Source organism: Rhinichthys klamathensis, unplaced genomic scaffold, assembly GCF_029890125.1.
Source record: "Rhinichthys klamathensis goyatoka isolate OS25496 unplaced genomic scaffold, OSU_Roscu_1.1 h1tg000236l_1, whole genome shotgun sequence".
Taxonomy (NCBI): domain Eukaryota; kingdom Metazoa; phylum Chordata; class Actinopteri; order Cypriniformes; family Leuciscidae; genus Rhinichthys; species Rhinichthys klamathensis.
Window position 1 is genome coordinate 3,580,001 of NW_026606759.1, and position 21,930 is coordinate 3,601,930.

Sequence of the window (21,930 nt, forward strand, 5' to 3'; positions counted from 1 at the left end):
TAATTAACTCATATTTGAAACATAAGCTATATATATATATATATATATATATATATATATATATATATATATATATATATATATATATATATGTATATATATATATATATATATATATGTATATATATATACACACATATGTATACACAAAAATAAAATAAAAACACATTTGAAGCGTGTTTGCTTACTAAATTGTGAGCTGAACGAAAGTTGCAGCAAAGATCAGCAACAGGAGTCAAAATTCATTAATCACGAGAGTGAAGAGCTGACTGAAAAAAATGATGATGGAATATTTTGTGTAAAAGCGCCTATTTAAGCGAATCTGTCATTTACTCATTTGTTGTTGTGTATTACCTGAAAACCGGAAACAATCGGCCCCCGATATGGTGCTAATTTTAAAGTGACACTAAAAAGTATGCGGCTGCACTGGCATTCATAACGGTGCGCGTCCATGGCGACGAGCAAGCAGAACAGAGCGAACGTTTTTTCATTTCCACTTCCATAGAAATTCATTCGAGCGCACTGCGAGCGCCACCACTATGTCCGTGCGGACGTCCTTACTTTACTTTCACTTTTATATTAGCGATTTAAAAGGCCTCGCTGGTGTCTAACGTCGATTAACCGGTGGGAAAAGATCCTCACAGCCACATACCTAATATATTTATATTTAATTACAATAGCCATACCTGATAAAAAAGTTTTATGTACTGAGTTGATATCATTTTGGACACAAGAGGGCAGTATAGCCCTTTGTATTACTTGATGTATTTATTTTTTAACTGAATAGCACATTCTGGCTGTTTTTAAACTTGTACATTATTCTTAAATTGAAAACAAGAATAAAATGGGGTTAGTTCTGATATTTGTGTAATTTTATCTAGAAATAAATGGTGTATAATTAATTTTTTAGAAGATATGAGGCTTTTAGTGTTTACTTTTTTGACATGACTTTAATCCCTCGCCATAACAAAACAATTTGAGATATTCAATAGCCATTCACAATTTAGCTTCTTTAATGTATTTTCATCATGTTGAAAAAGTTTGGTGGGAATTGAATAAACCACTTAAGAGGAGTGGGTAAAAAATCAGAGGCTTTTTTAGCCAAAAATCCACATTCAGACAAAAATATCTGACTTTCTGTTGATCCGAGCTAATTACGGTAAATTAGAAAGTTGTCCGGCTCGAAGAGTACAATATACATATCGAGTTTTATTACTGTAGATAAAACTAACCCCCCCCCTTTTGTCAAAAGCATTTAGGAAGTGACACACTTCCTGCTGCCAGTTGGTGGCGCTATAACTTTGACTCACAATAGTCACATCCATGTGATCGGGCTCTTACAACGAACACACTGTTGAAGTTTCATCAAGATCAGTTAATGTATGCAGTAGTTATGACACACTTCCTGTTTCACGTTTCTCGCCATAATTTTGTTTCCTCGCCACGGCCAAACCGTTCGAGATATCAAAAATCCCCTCGCAAACTTTCATCCTCAATGTCTTGACTTCATGCTGACCGAGTTTCGTGCCGTTTGTTTGAATTCTCTAGGAGGAGTATTTCACATTCCATTGCGTGTGTTTTACCAACAACCCTAAATAGCCGACTTCCTGTTGGGCTGGGGTAAAAAGTAAGAGTGTGAAGTATATATGAAACGAGGAGATCTACATGTGTACCGAGTTTCATATTATTACATGCAAGCGTGTTTGATTTATGGACCATGTTTTCGGACCCCGTTCCAGGGGGCGCTGTCGAGCCCCCCTGCCACGCCCGGGTACCATCTTCAGCCCGGCCCTGATGGCCGCGGGTTCTGACATGTGTGCAAAGTTTCAGGAGTTTTTGAGCATGTTAAGGCCTCCAAAAGTGTCCAAAAGGTAGCAGAAAAATAATAAGAATAATAATAATAATAATAAATATAGCTGCGAGCAGCGATTACGGGCCCAAGCCGGTGGCACCGCAACCCCGGTTCCTTTAGTTACCTAAAGGCACCGGGGTGGCGGTGCCGCCGGCTTTGGCCCTTCATCGCTGCTCGCAGCTATATTTATATATATATATATATATATATATATATATATATATAAAAAAATAAAAAAAAATATATATATATATATATATCACTTGCCTTACCGGATTAGAACAATGAAAACAATAAAAAAATAACTAGGGAATCACTAAACCGAGAGAATTAATCTGTTTTGATGATACACTCAAAATATTACACAAGCAATTCTTTAAATTTAATGATATTCAGAACAGAACAAGAATAAAAAAAAACTATAATTAAGAAATAACCGAAATAATTGAAAGCGAAAGTGAAAGTAGGTGGTGTTTGGCTCACGTAACTCTCTCATTAGAATCAAACTGTTTCAACATTTGCGATGTATTTGGATGCTAAACTATTCTTCATTATGGGCTTTGTACTTCACTCAGGTTTCAATATGTGTGTGTGTGTGTGTGTGTGTGTGTGTGTGTGTGTGTGTCTGTGTGTCTGTGTGTGTGTGTGGGTGAGGTGCGGGTGCGGGTGCGGGTGCGATTGAACTGTTACACATAAAAACATACTCCGTCATTTTGTTCATAGAGGACATCATTCAAACTGCAAAGTGTTTACTTATATTTGTGTACACTCGCAATAAAACACAACAAAGTGCTTTTGTCAAACTATAAACTCTTGTCAAACTGTAACCTACAACTGTCACCCAACTAAAATCACACGCACACACTGTCTAAAAGCAAAAAATATTTATCCAACCCCATTTAAAACAGTCTGTGGGAGCCATCTTTTGGACATTCACCATATCGCATTGATTTTCATTTATTGTCCTCAGAGCCCTAATCTGTTTATTTTTCAATTACACATTCTACATTGATTAAAAAAGAAAATTCTAATGTGTTTTTATTTTATACAGGAATAAGTTATTTATAATTCAGATGAGAATAAAGTTAGTGTTAGTTCAAATTTTAAGGAAAACAAATATATTGATCTGAAATATAGCACATTCATCTCAGGTTAAATTACCAAACATACAATCTTAATTTAATTTAAAGCAAACGATACATTTAAAATATATGGGTTGTATGCATATTTTGGAATTTAAAAAAAAGATATATATCCAAAAAGACAAGGCCTTAAACTTGAACAAGGGTTAAACTCTTGTCGCTGTAAGAGACACAATGATTCAGCATTTTGAACGAATCGATTGACTCAAAGATTCAATGACCAATCCATAAACATGTATTGTCTCATTTATGAATGACTCAGTCGTTCGAACGAATCATTTGAACGAATGAATCAATGACTCACTCATTAAGACGGTCGCCTGGCGACACCTAATGACGGTTTAGTGTTATGTTTAAAAGTATCATTCTTTCCAACTCATATTTAAAACAATCTCACATTATTTAATGCATTGTTATTTTTCAGTGTAAACGATTTAATTTGATCACCCCTACCTAGAGTAACAGCCATATAGTGTCTTATTATTCTAAATAATTGAATTTATTGATCAAATTTACAAATTAAAAATGAAAGATGAAGCATACATTTAATAAGACTAGACTAGGGGTGCCCAGCAGATATTACAATTGGCAGATTTAAATATACCATGGCCCCCCACCGTCAATTTGGTGTGTGTATAATAAAATCATTTAGTCACTACAATTAAAACTTGAACGTATTTGCTTACTAAATTGTGAGCAGAACGAAAGTTGCAGCAAAGATCAGCAACAGGAGTCAAAATTCATTAATCACGAGAGTGAAGAGCTGACTGGAAAAATTATGACGGAATATTTTGTGTAAAAGCGCCTATATAAGCGAATCTGTCATTTACTCTTTTGTTGTTGTCTTTTCCCTGAAAACCGGAAGCAATCGGTCCCCGATATGGCGCTAATTTTAGTGACACTAAAAAGTATGCGGCTGCACTGGAATTCATAACGGTGCGCGTCCATGGCGACGAGCGAGCAAAACAGAGCGAATGTTTTTTCATTTCTACTTCCATAGAAATTCATTCGAGCGCACTGTGAGCGCCACCACTATAAATGTCCGTGCGGACGTCCTTACTTTACTTTCACTTTTAACTTAGCGATTTAACACGTTTTACACGTCAAATAACCGGTGAGAAAATATTCTCGGAGTCACATAGGCTACCTAATATATTTAAATACAATAGGCCTACCTGATTTTGAACACAAGAGGGCAGTATAGCCCTATGTATTATTTGATATATTTATTTTTTTAACTGAATAGTGCATCCTGGCTGTTTTTAAACTTGTACATTACTCTTAAATTGAAAACAAGAATAAAATGGGTTTAGTTGTGATATTTGTATAATTTTATCTAGAAATAAATGGTGTATAATTAAATTTTTAGAAGATATGAGGCTTTTAGTGTTTATTTTTTTTTTTACATGATTTTAATCCCTCGCCATAGCAAAACAATTAGAGATATTCAATAGATATTCACAATTATGCTTCTTTAATGTATTTTCATCATGTTGAAAAAGTTTGGTGGGAATAAAATAAACCACTTAAGAGGAGTGGGTAAAAATGTAGAGCCTGGTTTTGCAAAACATCCACATTAAGACAAAAATAGCCCACTTCCTGTTGGGCTGGCTTAAAGTTGTTTGGCCCGATGAGATCTATATACCGAGTTTCATAATATTACATGCAAGTGTGTTTGATTTATGGACCAAATTTTCTGACGAAGTTTATGGACCAAGTTAATTTAATTAATAAACTAATTATATAAAACTATTTTCAATGCACTACAATTCAACTGGTTATATGCCTTTACTTATTAATACAACTTATTTAAAAAATACAAGGCGTAAGACATTTATTTTCTTTTTTAATGCAGGCCAAACAACACAGCAGTCAAATGGTTAATCTAGCCCCCCTCCCCCTCCCCACACTCACAGACACACACACACACAGAGACGTAGGCTCAGAGAGAGAGAGAGACATAAAATGACAATTTTCAAACCAAAATATCTGACTTCCTGTTGGTTGGAGCTATTGAGTGTAAATTAGAAACTTGTCTGGCTGGAGGAGAACAATACACATACCGATTTTTATTACTGTAGATAAAATTAATCTCCCCACTTTTGACAAAAGGTGGCGCTACTGAGCCCTCAACACGCCCGTTTCTGAAACTTTGCACATGTCTACTGGCTAATAAATGAGATGTGTCTGTCGAGTTTCATGCAATTTTAAGCAATTTCAGGCATGCTAAGAGTCTCAAAAGCATAAAAAAAGAATATTAAAGTTTGATGCGTTGCCACGACAACAGTATCTAAGATATCAAGAATCCATTCACAGGTCTACATCTGCCGTGTGTTTACATTATAGTAGTGAAGTTTGAAGCAAATCGGGTAAAAATAAGAGGGTGATTTCAAAGCATTTAGGAAGTGACACACTTCCTTCTGCCAGTTGGTGGCGCTATAACTTTGACTCACAATAGTCACATCCATGTGATCGGGCTCTTACAACGAACACACTGGTGAAGTTTCATCAAGATCAGTTAATGTATGCAGTAGTTATGACACACTTCCTGTTTCACGTTTCTCGCCATAATTTTGTTTCCTCGCCACGGCCAAACCGTTCGAGATATCAAAAATCCCCTCGCAAACTTTCATCCTCAATGTCTTGACTTCATGCTGACCGAGTTTCGTGCCGTTTGTTTGAATTCTCTAGGAGGAGTATTTCACATTCCATTGCGTGTGTTTTACCAACAACCCTAAATAGCCGACTTCCTGTTGGGCTGGGGTAAAAAGTAAGAGTGTGAAGTATATATGAAACGAGGAGATCTACATGTGTACCGAGTTTCATATTATTACATGCAAGCGTGTTTGATTTATGGACCATGTTTTCGGACCCCGTTCCAGGGGGCGCTGTCGAGCCCCCCTGCCACGCCCGGGTACCATCTTCAGCCCGGCCCTGATGGCCGCGGGTTCTGACCAGTGTGCAAAGTTTCAGGAGTTTTTGAGCATGTTAAGGCCTCCAAAAGTGTCCAAAAGGTAGCAGAAAAATAATAAGAATAATAATAATAAATAATCCTAAGGAAAACAATAGGGCCTTCGCCCTTTGGGCTTGGGCCCTAAAAAGAGTCACTGAGCTTCTTCAAAAAGCTGGACATTGTCTCTTTGTTTCTTCAAACAGCCTGAAATAGTCTCTGAGTTTCTTCAGAAACCGTGAAAGTGTCTCTTAATTTTTTCTTCAAAAAGCCCGATTTTGGCAGCAGTTTTCGCTTACGGCCATAACACCTTCAGCACGCCCGATCTCGTCTGATCTCGGAAGCTAAGCAGGGTCGGGCCTGGTTAGTACTTGGATGGGAGACCGCCTGGGAATGGCTCATGACCCCCCCAAGTACATATTGCTCGACCCTGGGATCGATCGAAAATGATCAAAACGGATGGTGCCATCTGGTGGTCAACATCCTGAAGAGTTATTTACAGAAATTGTCATGTACAAAGCCTAGTTTATTGAAATCCACTAGTCTGCTGAATGTTTTGTTTATTATTTTCATAGTTTGAGTTGATGTAGCTGATGAGATTCATATAGTCAAGTGGAAAAGTGTGCAATTGTTACATTTCTGGGCTGAATTAAGAAAGGGTGTAATGTATCAGTGCACTCTTATTGTTGTGACCACCCAGGGGGTACAGCCAGCGCACAGTGGGGTGTATTCACACCTCTGGTAGTGGCGGAGAAGAAACAAGGACTTCTAATTGCTTTGATGTGTTTTTTGTTTTGTGTTTTTTTTTTACACTTTCCCACCCCTTTTGAAACCCAAGCATACAGAGACTCCAAAATACTTGAAATACTTTTACAACTTTTATTTTTCACCCAGAATGTGTTTCATTTAAAGGCAATGCATGAAAACACACGTAAACAAGATCTGTTTGGTTTAAAGCTCGCTCACCACGACAAGGTACAGATCTACGAGCGAGAACACGAGAGACAAACAGTTACTACCATTTGCAAACATTTAGTTAAACATGAAGCTGACAGACAAACATCACAAGGACACGCACACATAAATAACATTAATAATAATCAAAAACACTTAATTAAAAACACAAACTTGTACTAAAGATAAAAATTAACAATTGGTTTGTACAGGCCAAAGCCCAATAAAGAATAGGATTATCCAAAGACTCAGGTCACCAATCAACAAATAAAGGCTCAAGCCATTCCTGTCTGTTAAATTTTTTTGTGTGTTTTCTTTGGCAAACTTTTGTTAAACATGAAGCAGACAAAGACATACAAACATCACAAAGACATGAAGCTGACAAAGACAAACAAACAACACGCATGACAAACACACAGATTATCTGAACATGAACAACCATTAAAGGGTATGTAAACTGATTGTGTTAGATCAGAACTGATTAAGGTTAGATTGGCCTTGATATTGAACATAGGCCAGAACATGTTTGTAAAAAAAAAGATACTACAAAGTGCATTTTAACAGCAACATAAATAATAATAAAAAACAAACACAAGAACATTCTTAAGTAAAACTGTAAAGTGCATTTTTTTTAACTTTTGAACTATATAAATAAATAGATTGTACTTGAAACACAAACAAACAAACACACAAACAAACACAACAAGCCTCTTTCTCTCTCCTACAGATGGCACAGGAGAAGTGACATCACACAGGTAAGTTATTTACAGTTATTTACACAGTTCTCCTCTTTTCCAACTCCAAATCCACCACACTTTTAAAGTTTTCAAAGCTGCCGTACACCACATTGTCAAACCCAGAGGTGGTGGATTTCCTAGTGGATGGACAATAGGAAAATATCTTCTGGGTGCTTCCAGCCACTTTGTCCTTGGAAGGTGTGTACCTCTTCCGCTGTCCACCACAGTTAGGCACGTGGCAAGCCCCACATGGCCGCGAGGACTTGTTCGGCATGAATGCCTTGACTGTTGGTGCAGGAGGTACAAAGCTCTGGCTGCACGATGGCCCACGAAACAGGACGGAGGGAGCCTGTGGCTGTGCGGGGAGAACCAGCAGTATGGGTGCTGCCGACACAGGCGGTGGTCCATAGGTGGGCGCAGCAGGCTTTGGCTGGAGGTGGGTGGACGCAGCAGACCTTGGCAGAATGGGGGTGGGCGCAGCAGGCTTTGGCCGAGTGGAGGAGGACGACGCCATGGGCTGAACGGGCTGGTTCACAGGAGGCACAGGTTCTGGCTCTTCAACAAATAGTCTGGAAATATAAAATACAGATGTAATGAGTATTGATATGACGTGTGTGCTATTTGCTTTCTACAGCCAACAGGTGAAAGTGCTTATGACAACTTACCTCCGCTTCTCACCACGCCTTTTTCCAGCCTCGTGATGAACGTGCTGGTACTGGACCTGAGGCCGGTCTGGCGGTGGGAGGGATGTTGGCAGCGCAGGAGCTTCCGGGAACGGTGCGTCCGACAGCACTTTCAGGTGAGGCGTCACCTTTGGCAGTACCGTTGCCCCGTAGTTGGCCTTTTTCTCCTCCCTAGCAGTAAAGGTCGAGATGGATTTGGCATTCAAGTTGGGCAGTGGAATGGCGAGACCGCCGAGGATGGGGTCATCTCGGACTCGGTCTGCAATCCTCTTATACTGTCCCTTCAAAGAAGCCGTGACCTTGCTGGGGGAGGTGAGCTGATTGGCCGGCGCTCGGTTCTTCAGCATCTTGAGGAGGAGGTAGAGCAGGCGACTGTCCTCGGTCACCTGTGCCGCCTGAACGTACCTCATGCAGCCAAACTTGGTCTTCTGGGCTGCTCTGGTCTCAGGAGAGTCCGCCCCAAGGCACCGACCGAACAAGGTGTAGCCCCACCTGGACTCGTACCGCTTGACGAAGCGGGCGGCGGTCTTGTCGTGGTCGTGGAGAGAGCTGGCGGCGGCCGCGATCTTCTGCCTGAGGTCAGCCGGCACTAGGTGGTGGTCGCTGTTGTTGGCCAGTTCTAGGAGGAGCAAGGCCAGTGCCTCCACTTCCTCTATACCTGGCAGATGCAGATGTCGATGTCGATGGCTCATCAGCACGTCTTGCAGGGCAGGACTGTCCTCCTCTTCCGCCTGTTCTGCCTGGGTGAGGACGACGTGCTTCCCACAGACTCTGTCTATCGGGTCCTCCTCTGTCTCAGAAGACATGCCGAGACCCTCGTCCGCCATCTCGTCGTCTCCCTGCTCAGCCGACTCCTCCTCCTCCTCCTCACGCGACTGCTCTTCCTCAACTGCAAATATGTAATTGTACTAAATAGCAAACGTGTCTACACAACAATAGGTTTTTTTTGCACCAGGTTTGTCATCATTGTTTAAGTGTGTGATCAAGTACTGTACCTTTCTGCACGTAGTAGTCCCTGGCAGTGAAGCTGGTGGACTGGCACATGGCGTACTCAACACCAAGGAGCTCCTCCTCTTCGGGGTGCTCGTACGCTTCGGGGACCGGCATCGGTGCAGCAAAGTTGGGCTCCAGGACGTGCTCCTTGCCGAAGAGAACCTTGGCCTGCTGGTTGACGCGCTGGATCTGCCGTGCGTCCAAGCACGACATCTGCCGGCCATGACCACCAGCGACACGGAGCGATGCCATGCGGTGGTTCCACTGCACGGCAAAGGAAACCAAGTATACCTGAAACACATTTCCATTTTGAGTGTTATTGTGTACAATGTTTACAAGTGATGACTGGAGCTGTGAAATAAAATGTATCATTGAAACTATCATTGACACTTTTCTTTTTAAATTATACTGTATGATGTGCTATATGAACATTTATAAAACGGTTAGTTCCAATCCTTGATTCTGATTGGTCAATAGCTGTGCTTTTTTCATGATAAAACACGGCTATGACCGCTTCACCCAACGGTTCTATTTATCACTGCGCCCTTAGCAACACCCTTAGCAACCACAACTACAGAGCTACTGGAGGCCAAACTTAAAACAAAGAAAGCACTGGAGCGACATTCTTGCTGCAACAGAAAACACTGCTGACAGTGCTGAGCCCCAACTAAAGAGAACCGCGTTAAATATTACCACAGTGGAGCCGAATGAAACGAGACAAATATTTAATGTGTGCACAATAAACAGAGATGTTCAAATAAATTTAAATAAACAACAATAAAAAAAGTATCTCTTGTTCATTAATAAAATAACAATAAAAAAGTATCTCTTGTTCATTAATAACATTAATAAAATAGATTAAAGACCTAACTGTTACCCATCAAAATATGTGCCCTTGTGTTTTTATTTAGGATATGTAAATATTTAGTTTAGTGCAGTGAGAAAATAATGGAATAAACAAAAAAATAAACGTTTTCTCATGCTGAGAGATAAGCTATGTCTATTTGTGTGAGGAAATTTCACAAATATTGTGTTGTAAAAAATAAAAAGAATGAGACAAAGTTTGTTGTTTTTATTTGAGCTTTCATGCATATTACACATTGGAACGATGTTGTTCACGGTCAGGGACTATTTTTTTCTAGCGGAAGGAATGCTTTTAATGATTTAACGTCATGGAAGTTGCACGAATACATTTTTTTTTTACTTTAATATTGTGTGGTAACCGCAACCGTGTGGTAAAAGCAATAAACCTATGCTCCGCTTCGCGTCGTGCCTAACAACACCCTTCAGCTGTTACTTATTCATGATACAGCAGAGCCTCTCGTACCTTATTGCTTACGTGTCTGCAATAAAGCTTTATATACATTATGTTTTAATCACTCACTTGGAATGGCATAATCCCACATCGCTGGGATGGGACGGCGTTGACCAGGTGGGCGTGCAACCCCTCCAGACAGTTACTGCCTCGCCGGCACTTGTGCTTGTTCAGTCGGACGCCGTTCATCACCACCACCTTCACAGACACATACAGCGGTATGCCAGGGGGATCCTGTAACACACAACATATTGCAAGGTCCTAATTTATTCTGGTGTCCTTTTGAAATGTTGCCATATACAAGTTTGAATGGTTTTGACACACGATGACTGCAAAGACATTAACCCACCTGCATGCAACTGAGGTGCTTGCTCGCAACTGCCCAGTGAGCGTCGACTGCCTCTGACGACTTGAACAGGTGAATGCCATCGATGTCAAGGCTGGCTGGTCCCCGGAACTCAGCAAGGATGGACTCTATCACCAAAGCAGTTTCCTGTAACACATAGGATATATTCTCAGCGTTGAGTGTTTAATGGATCTGGATCAGTTGAATACATATGTGAATATGAACCCACACTTACCACAACCCCACGGGTAATACGCCTTACATATGACCTGATCTGATGAGGCTTGAGGAAGGCCATCATCTCCTCATCAGAGTACCTGCCGTAGAGCTCTGGGTTACCGTTCCTGACCGCCTGGACGAGGAGCATCATGTCCGCCTTGTTGTAGGCGAGCACGGAACCCGCCATGGCACTCATGAAAGCCCCGTACTTGGCGTGGCTCTGCTTGATCACGACGGCGTCCCAGCGGTGCAGCCAGTGGCGGATGTCCAGCCTGATGACGGTACCCCTCTTCACCCAGTCACCAAACAGATTCTCCAAGAACGACGAACCACTGTCACTGAAAATGATATCGTGACATTTTGTGTAGGTGTGTTACATGTTGGATTATCCATTTCATCATAGGTTTCAACTGCTATTGAACTCACCGACAGCAGTTGTTGTCCGCGTACACCACCTTCGGAGCAGGAGCGTTGGCACGGCGAAAGCGGGCGACCAGACCTCTGGCCATGCGTGCGTAGCACCCCTCGGACTCGGACGCCATCACCACTGTGGTCAAGAACTGACCCCACTCATTCAGCACGCTGGTGACATACTGCATGGTGCCCTGGCCGTCGCCGTAGATCTTCTTGAGAATCTATAAAAACAAAGCAGAACATTCATTGCGTGGTGTTTATCAACAGACAGTCTGTTCCATATGATCACAAGTACTTTATGCTGTACATACCTTCCTCGTGCCGTCGATGCACAAGATTTCCCCAGTCGTACTGAGGATTTGCTCCCTGTACACATGCATCTTCTCCATCTCCAGGATCAGGAGCGCACGCCTCAGGACCCGAGCAGACGGAAGGGGAGACGGGGCGATGGGAGGGGTGTAAGTGCCGGCTGCTCTGGCAAACAACAGGATGCCTTGCTGAGACGAAGACGATCCAGCCGCCGACGTGCAGGCATCGTACAGGAGAGTCTGGTACAGGTCCCGACGCTCCACGTACCACTCGTCGTGGCCCTGCTGCAGCAGCCTCTGCACCTTGCTCATTGAGACAGCGTTGAGTCGGTCGCTCATCAGGGTGACCACACTTCTGTCCACAGCACGCTTGCCGCAGATTATGGCAGGGAACATGCTTCTGACGGCCGGGGCGAGGTTCATCAGAATTTTCGGACTGTATGCCAGCCAGGTGTACTGCTGTTGGGCACGGTGGGCGCCATCCTCCTCGTCATCGCTGTCGTCCGCGTGTGCCTGGCTTGGCTCCTCCCTCAGCTTGAGACAGTGTTTGCACATCAACCTCTCGGTCAGCAGGGTGTAATGGAATTTCATGCCGCACACTTGTCTGGCGTAGCTGCCGTACCCTCTCTTCTCCAGGTAGTACTCTGGCGGTGCGGGGCAGTTGGTGTTGGGGCAGCGGATCAATGCCTTCATCACGCCGACCGGGCGCCAGAAGAAGGCAGGGGTGGTGAAGAAGGAGAGCATGTTGGGCACAGCTCCCTTGACGGCCATAGGAGGTGGGGGCGGGTGGAACTCCATCTTCTCCTTAAAGAGCTTCCTCTCGGCCATCTCTCCCCTGACATTCTTGTACTTAGACGCCCTCTCGTACAGCCCATAGGTCTCGTTGGTCTTCAGCCACTTGATGTTCGCGGCGGCTATACCAAGGGCTTGGGCGGATTCAGGCGGCTGCTCCCAGAACTTCTGCCAGCCCTCCAGCACGACGCCACCGGGTTCCGAGGTCTCTCGGAGGGACGAGGGTCCGGGCCTGTCGTCCTGGCACACAGAGCTGGCGAGGTCTCCCCAGGTGGTCAGTTGCGTGCTGACCGACGCCTCGGACCTGTCCAGGACACTCTCTGAAGAGGAGAACACCACAAAAATGTATCAACTGCATTGCTCGATACATACTGATGAATTTCACGTGGCACAAACACATATATACACAAATTATACCTGCAGCAGCCAACAACTCGGCATCGCAGGCGTAGTTGGGGTCCTGCTGAGAGAGGTCGGGGATGGTCGGAGGAGCCTGGTCTTTCTTTGATTGCGCTTTCTGCAGAAAATAAAACACAACCATAGAATAATCTCATAAAATAATACTTTTACTAATACTGGTTACTGCTTAACATCAATTACTCAGGTCTAAAAGGTAACTGAGTTTATCTTACCTTCAACCTCCTGTCAAGGTGCCATGTGACAGGAGGGAACTCTCTGGCGTACTCGAGCAGTCGCTCCTTCTGCCACTTCAGCAGCTCGTTCTGCTCTCCCTGCTGGCAGTACTGGAACAGCAACCACACCAGCCAGCCGACATCGTTTTCTAGAAGCCACCTGAAGGTCTGACCGGCGTACTTCCCGAACACGATGACCAGCTGACCTTTCCACAGCTCACCCCCGGACCTCTTGGCAGCCGCCTCTGCTGTCTTGGGATCCACCCATGTAGGGTCAACAACAGTGCTGGGGGCCTCTGCCACAGACTTTGCTGCCTCTGTACACTGCAGCCTGGCCTCTCCTTGCCGGTACAAAATGATGTTGGGGTACTGGTGTTGCTGTTGATGGCTGACCAGCAATGATTTGGTGGTCAAGCTCTTCCTGCAGACATCGCAGTCAAAGGTCTCCCTGGCGACGTCATGGATCTTCAGATGCCTCGTCAGGTTGGACTTTACAGTGAAAGTCTTGTCGCACACGCTGCACCGATGTCTAGGCTTCTCCATGTTTCATCTGGTACAGTAAAACATGAATAAATGAGTAAAACTTAAAGCAGATGATGGCTTAAATACATTTGTAAAAAACACATCTTTTTAAAATTGCTTACATAGACTTATGATTAGTATTTTAATGATGTGTACTGTAATGATTATTTTGTATTACTTTTGTACTTCTGTATTTTACTTGTTTTATTGTTTGTAGCGCTTTGGAATTTAGAAAAGCGCATTATAAATAAAATGTATTATTATTATTATTATTTATTGTAGAGACCCTGCAGCCCTCGTAAAAGTAGTAACCAAAAACAGCATTCATTCATTCATTCATTCATTCATTCATTCATTCATTCATTCATTCATTCATTCATTCATTCATTCATTCATTCATTCATTCATTACTTTGTTTTTAGCATGCAAATCGCGACATGTTTACACTTCTAAAGCATTTTACACATCGAATTTCAACTCCACACTGTTGTAACACCATCTCTATGGTCTTAAGAAGTGAGCTAGAGTGTCTGATCACGTTTTTGAAGTATTTCCAGGGATCGTCAGGTCATTACAGCGGCGATTGGTAGCTCATTCATTCAGTATTCGCTGAGTTTGTGAAGAAAATCCAGCAAAACGCGCCGGCGCGTCCAGGCAGTAGTAGTACATTCTTCAAGGTCTCAACATGTAAAATCAATAGTCTGGTCGCATTTTAAACGCATTTCAGAGAACTCAAATCTAGCTATTTTAATGTAAACAAGCGGTGCTAGCCTAGCCAATTGGGGACAGAAAATTAGTGTCAGTGCGGCGCTAACGAGATATTATCATGTAAAATCTTGAATAGCAGGCAAATTATCCCAAAAAATATATCACGTTTCATTCATTACTTAGCACATAATTATACCACACGTACCTGAGAGTAAAAAAACAGTCCAATCGGTCATCAATAACGCCGACCACAATAAATTAGTTAAAGACCGCCAGTATTTTTTTTAAACAGCTCACACAGCTAGATGACGTTTTCCGATCCTCGCTCAATGATTGGTCTGTTGAGCGCTGAGCTCTGCTCAGCATTGCTCAACCATTGGCTGATCGCTGCTCAGCTCTGCTCAACCATTGGACGGCTGACGATCGCTTAGGTACTTGGAGGGGAGTTTGCCTGGGAATACCAGGTGCTGTAAGCTTTTTAGTTGACTTCACTAATGTTCTAACCTTTTAAATAGCCCGATTTTGGCAGCAGTTTTCGCTTATGGCCATACCACCTTGAGCACGCCCGATCTCGTCTGATCTCGGAAGCTAAGCAGGGTCGGGCCTGGTTAGTACTTGGATGGGAGACCGCCTGGGAATACCAGGTGCTGTAAGCTTTTTTGTTAAAAAAAAAAAAAAAAAAAAAAAGAGTCACTGAGCTTCTTCAAAAAGCTGGACATTGTCTCTTTGTTTCTTCAAACAGCCTGAAATAGTCTCTGAGTTTCTTCAGAAACCCTGAAAGTGTCTCTTAATTTTTTCTTCAAAAAGCCCGATTTTGGCAGCAGTTTTCGCTTACGGCCATACAACTTTGAGCACGCCCGATCTCGTCTGATCTCGGAAGCTAAGCAGGGTCGGGCCTGGTTAGTACTTGGATGGGAGACCGCCTGGGAATACCAGGTGCTGTAAGCTTTTTAGTTGACTTCACTAATGTTCTAACCTTTTAAATAGCCCGATTTTGGCAGCAGTTTTCGCTTACGGCCATACCACCTTGAGCACGCCCGATCTCGTCTGATCTCGGAAGCTAAGCAGGGTCGGGCCTGGTTAGTACTTGGATGGGAGACCGCCTGGGAATACCAGGTGCTGTAAGCTTTTTAGTTTACTTCACTAATGTTCTAACCTTTTAAATAGCCCGATTTTGGCAACAGTTTTCTCTTACGGCCATACCACCTTGAGCACGCCCGATCTCGTCTGATCTCGGAAGCTAAGCAGGGTCGGGCCTGGTTAGTACTTGGATGGGAGACCGCCTGGGAATACCAGGTGCTGTAAGCTTTTTTGTAAAAAAAAAAAAAAAAAAGTCACTGAGCTTCTTCAAAAAGCTGGACATTGTCTCTTTGTTTCTTCAAACAGCCTGAAATAGTCTCTGAGTTTCTTCAGAAACCCTGAAAGTGTCTCTTAATTTTTTCTTCAAAAAGCCCGATTTTGGCAGCAGTTTTCGCTTACAGTTTTGGTACAGTCCAGGAAGTTATTCAAGGTAGTAGGAAGAGAGAGGCTCTTCAAGCATTATTTTGTTTTATTTATTTTGATTTAACTGGAAAAGTGGGAAAGTAGTATTATCCTTGCGGAGAAGTTTTACTGAAGCCCCAAACAGTGATTACTGTTTGGGGTGTAAGACTTCGGGAAGGATGGATTTAATGGCACAAACACACGGACAAGGCAAACGAATCGAGATGGAGGACAAGGACGACGATGAAAGGATTACAAATATGGATGAAAGAAATACAAAGGATGACGGTGGGAAAACATCATGGGCAACAGTGGTTTCAAGAGGGAAGCAGCAAAGGAACATCAGTAATTTAGAAAGGACAACGGATATGCAAGCAACTAAAGGTACAGAAAGTGCAAAAGGAACGGAGGAAAGCAGATTGAGGATTTCACAAAGACAAGAAATGGTTAACAGACTTAAAAAACAAGTAAGATATCAAAGACAATATAAGAAAGAAGCTACATTGACCCTGGTTTTGGAAGACATTGAAAATACAACAATAGCGATGATAATCAAGGCAGTGGAAAATGAAGCTGGAATTGGCAAACTCATTGGGTTAAGGAGAAAATTAAACAATGAATTTGAAATGACCATGGAAGATGAGAGAGACTGTGAAGGATTGCTGGATGGGATGATGATTAATGGACAAAAATGTGAAGTGAGGAAGCTGTGTGGAATGGAAAGAATGGTGTCTTTTTTGAATATGCCAAGTTATATTGAAGATGAAGACATCATTAATAAGCTGATCGTGTGGGGTGTTACTCCCATCCTTCCTATAAGAAGAAGGTACTATCCAGGGACTACGGTAGCAGATGGAACACGTTTTTTAAAAGTTAACCCTCTAGGCGCCACGGTCGAGTTTACTCGACAAGATGCGGCACTGAATAAAACGGCCGATTTTGTCAAATTGGGTGTCAAATTTCGTTCGACCTCCCCTCCACTAGATGGCAGACATGTCATACTTCATCCCCGAATCAAAAAAACGTCATGCTTCTATACAAAATGTTCGAGTTCGAGCGCATTGAATCAGTGCGATCAAAAGCGGAGCTAGTGTGCGAGTGAGCCATGTTATCAGATCCTCTCCGCAATCGCGGCGACAGTATTGTGGTGGAGACTTTGTCTAATACCACTGGGTATGTTAGACGAGGTCGAAGTATTCATAGGACAGTTAGGAGGCAACGTGGGGGCAGGGTGAGGAGTCGCAATGACAATGACAGCAGTCCGAGCTGTGCACACTCGGCGCGCGCGCGAGGCAGATCTGGCCGCGCTGCTCGTATCATCTCACTCATGATCTGTGCGAGTGAGCGTTTGAACTAAACAGGTCTTGTCTACTTGTGTTTGTATGTCATATGAATAAAATATATTTGCCCCATACATGGAATCAGAGTGCCTACTGTATTTAGTAAATGGAAAATCTCTACAGCAAAAGGCCAACCACTACATGCATTCGGTTTGTTTCTACCATTTATTGGTAATGATTTACACAGTTTGTTTACTACTTACTATATATCTGAGCATTCAGTATTGTGCAATATAGCATACAGAAGGTGATGGACATTTTTGGGGGAAAGAAGTGCTGCATTTTATCATTTAAACGTGACTTTTCATGAAAATTCTATAATCCAAGATTGCCACCACCATATGACGTCATAATATGCAGATTAGATGGGAAAATGTAATCCCTACATAAACTTTGGGTCATCCTTAATATTTCTCTAATTTACAGAAAGTCTCTATCTTTTATAACTTTTAAGATATAGCCTTTTGAAATTAAGATGTCAAAATCGAACGTTTCAGGAAAAAACCTCTGGCGCCTAAAGGGTTAAGTTTCCGAAGGAGGTGACATCTTTACCTTACAACACCAAATTCATGACTGAGGAAGGAGCACAATTTTTTAGAGTAATTCATGACCATCAAGAAAAGACTTGCAGGATTTGTGCAAGCACGGAACACCAGAAGAAAGGATTGTACTTTATTCACGTGCAGAGATTGTCTTGAGCAGGGGCATTATGCGCGGGACTGTAAAGCCCTGCGGTGCCTAGGCTGCAGAAAGACAATAAAGAAATGCACATGTGAGAAGGATGGAGAAAGAAGTGAAGAAGAAGGAATGGAGAAACAGGAGGAGATAGGAGGCGCTGCAAGTGAAGGAGGTAATGAAGTGTCGGGGCAGCATGATGAAGAGACATACGCAGAGGACGAAAACCTAACCAAGGAGGATTTACTTGAAAATCGAGAGCATGCGGAGGACAATGAACAATATGATAAAAAAGGAGAAAGTGAAGAAAGACCAGAAGACAAAGAAACCAAGAACTCGAGTGAGGTAAGAGAAGGGGAAATGGGTGAAAGGAGCAATGGAGTTAAAAGTAAAGGGAAAGAAAACTTGAGCAAAGGTGCAAAATCAAGACTGAAAGATGCAGGTATAAACATTGAACAGGTACTGAAAAAACAAAAGATAAGAAGAGAAGAATTAAAGGGAAAGATTGAGAAGACGAAAGAGGAGAAGAGAGAATTAAGAAGCTAACATTGATTGATGGCTGGGTTTTTGTTTTTTCTTATTTATTTTTTATTTTTTTTGTTTACAAATGAGTTCATTATGTTTTGCATCATTGAATGCAAGGGGTTTAACAAAAATTCAGAAAATGGAGAATTTGATGGTTTTGACCAAAAAATGTGATGTACTATGCTTACAAGAGACTTATTGGGATGGTGAAATATATATGAATTGTGATTTGTCGAGGAAGAGGGGCGTAGCAAGATTAATTAAAAGAGGGATATTTGAGGAAAACAAAATAGAATATAAAGACACAAGGTGTCGAATAATAATGATTAAATTAGTACACAAAGGGAGAGAAATAAAAGTGTGTAACATTCATGCACCAAATGAGGAAAGTGAAAAGTTTGATTTTTATAAAAGACTAAGTAGTGTAATGGAGAAACAAGAAAATATTTTTTTGGTAGGGGATTTCAATACAGCTCTGCAGAGAATTGATATAGATGAGTCAATGGTTTTTAGAGCTGATAGAGGGCGAAATGAATTATATAATATGATGAGGAAATATGATTTGGTTGATGTGTGGAGAGAGAGAAATGGTTTTAAAAGGGATTATTCACGAAGGCAAATTGTTGAGGGAGATTTAAAACAAAGTAGAATAGATTTATTATTATGTGAGAGAAAAGACTTATACAATGTATCAAAAGCAGTGTATAAAATGTATAGTGAAAGTGATCATGACTTTTTTATGGATAACGATGGATTTTAATGAGGTTACCAAAGGGAAGGGGACGTGGATGTTAAATACAGAACTTTTAAAAATGGGAATTTACAGAACAGAAATAGAAAGTATAATAATAAGTAGTGTGAATGATGAGATGTTTGAAAAGGAAAAAAGTTTTTGGTGGGATTGTTTGAAAAATAGAATAAAGAGGTTTTCGATACATTACTCTAAAAAAGTACAGAGAGCTAAAAGATTGACAGAAAACAAAGTTAAAAAAGAATGGGATAAAGAAATGAGGAAAATAACTAGTGGAGAGAAAAACATTGATAAGATAATAGAATTACAAGAAAAAATGAAGAATATAGAGGGAGAAAAGTGTAAGGGAGCAATAATAAGGAGTAGAGCTAAAAACATAATAGAAGGAGAAAGAAGTACTAAATATTTTTATGAATTAGAGAAAAATAGACAGGAAGCAGACATAATTAAAAATATTAACACACAAGATGGGAGGACAGTGGAAGATAAAGAAGGAATATTAAATGAAATTAAAAGATTTTTATAAAGATCTTTTTACAGAAAATGAGGTAAGTGCAGAGGATGAGGGATTTTTATTAGAGAAAATAAAAAGTAAAGTGAACAAGGAAGATAGAGAAATGTGTGGGAGTGATATTACAGAGGAGGAAATAGAAACAGCAATTGATCAGTTAAGAAATGGTAAAACTCCAGGAATAGATGGTTTATCAGCAGATTTGTATAAGGTTTTTAAAAATACCCTATGTCCAATATTAAATGAAGTATATATTGATATTATGGAGAAGGGTGAATTAACGCAAAGTATGAAGAGGGGAGTAGTTAAGTTAATATACAAAAGAAAGGGGGATAGAGGGGATTTAAAAAATTACAGACCACTTAGTATGTTAAACATTGATTATAAAATACTAACGAAAGTCCTAGCCAATAGATTAAAAAAAGTTGTGCCTAATATAATCACGACTAATCAAGCATATGCTGTTTTAAATAGAGATATTTCTGATATAACTAACAGTATAAGAGATTTGATATGGTATATGAGGGATGCAAAAGAAAATGGTTATATAATAAGTGTAGATTTAGAAAAAGCGTTTGACAGGGTGGAGCATAAATATTTGATACATGTAATGGAGAGGTTTGGATTTGGGGAGAATTTTATTAAATGGATAAAATGTATGTATGCAGACATTTCAAGTTGTGTTAAAGTGAATGGGTTTTTAACTGAAGATTTTAAAGTAACGAGATCTATCCGCCAAGGATGTCCTATGTCGGCATTGCTGTATACTATAGTGTCTGAAACTTTGGGACAGGCAATAGAAATGGAAAAGAGTATAAAAGGAATAGTGATAAAAGGTGAAAAAAAGAACATAAGATATATCAGTATGCTGATGATACAACGTTGTTTATTAAAGACATTAAAAGTGTCGAAAAAGTGATGGAGGTTTTTGGGAAATATTGTGGAGGAACAGGGGCAAAAGTTAATAAAGAAAAAACAACATATATGAGGATTGGGGAAATGAATGAATTGCCAGTCAAAATTCCATTTAAAGAACAGAAAGAAAGTATGGGAATTTTAGGAATAAGAGTTGGAGAAAATGAATATGTAATAAGGAAGTTGGTATGGGAGGAGGTTTTACAAGGAATGGAAAAGAGGTTGAATTTTTGGAGATTAAGAGGATTGTTTTTAAAAGGGAAGGTTTTGGTTTTGAATTCTTTGTTTTTATCAAAAATGTGGTATGTTTTGGGATCTGTAAGCATGCCATTAGAAGTATATAAAAAAATAAAAAGCTTAATGCTTAAATTCTTATGGGAAAGCAAACCGGCAAAAATTGCATATGATACTCTAATTGGGAAAGTTGAGGATGGAGGGCTAGGACTGTTGGATCCTTTAATGAGAATGAAGAGCATAAGAATAAAAGTAATTAAAAAATATTGGAATGATGATAAATATGCTTGGAAAGAAGTAATGAGTTTCTTTTTAAACCAATGTGGCCAAATAGGAGATGGTGTTTTATGGATGAAATTAAAAGAACATATGATGAATAGAATTCCGGAATATTATAAAGAAGTCTTAAGAGCATGGGGAGAGTATGGAAAGCATGTTGTTTGTACATCTTTGAATAAAGATGAGATTTTAAGACAACCACTGTTTTTAAATAAATCACTTAAGATTGGGGATCACACAATATTTTTTAAAAAGTGGTATAATGCGGGGTTGAGACAAATTAAAGATATCATGTATGAAGTGGTACCTGTTTTTTTGCCGATACAAGGGATAAGAGATGCAATTGAAGAAAATTATGAAGAAGAAAGTAATGTAGTTTTAGAAGATCAATATGGGAAAATGAAAGACATCATACCAAAAGACTGGATGCAGGTTTTGGAAGGGAAACCAGGAACAAGTGCAGGTGATAGAATGGAGGTCAGTGTTGAAATCAATGACGAACAACATGCTTTTAATGAATTAAAATAAAGGTTTTTTTATTCCTGTTTTTGTAAAGATGTTTTTAAGAAACCAAAGGCAGAAGAGTATTGGCACAGACTATATCCTAATTTGGAAACAAAAGAATTATGGCAAACTCTAAGGTCATGGTGG

At 40.8% G+C, this 21,930-nt stretch overlaps 4 non-coding genes across 4 annotated transcripts; all 4 read left to right on the forward strand.

Moving 5' to 3' along the window:
• The first annotated feature begins 15,104 nt into the window (after positions 1-15,104).
• On the forward strand, positions 15,105-15,223 carry LOC130100099 (5S ribosomal RNA). The gene has a single exon (XR_008808741.1). It is a non-coding gene; the product is annotated as a 5S ribosomal RNA (ribosomal RNA).
• A 173-nt stretch (positions 15,224-15,396) lies between these two features.
• On the forward strand, positions 15,397-15,515 carry LOC130100165 (5S ribosomal RNA). The gene has a single exon (XR_008808803.1). It is a non-coding gene; the product is annotated as a 5S ribosomal RNA (ribosomal RNA).
• Positions 15,516-15,576: 61 nt separating this feature from the next.
• LOC130100202 (5S ribosomal RNA) lies at positions 15,577-15,695 on the forward strand. Its single transcript, XR_008808838.1, has one exon. It is a non-coding gene; the product is annotated as a 5S ribosomal RNA (ribosomal RNA).
• A 61-nt stretch (positions 15,696-15,756) lies between these two features.
• On the forward strand, positions 15,757-15,875 carry LOC130100104 (5S ribosomal RNA). Its single transcript, XR_008808746.1, has one exon. It is a non-coding gene; the product is annotated as a 5S ribosomal RNA (ribosomal RNA).
• The last annotated feature ends 6,055 nt before the right edge of the window (positions 15,876-21,930 follow it).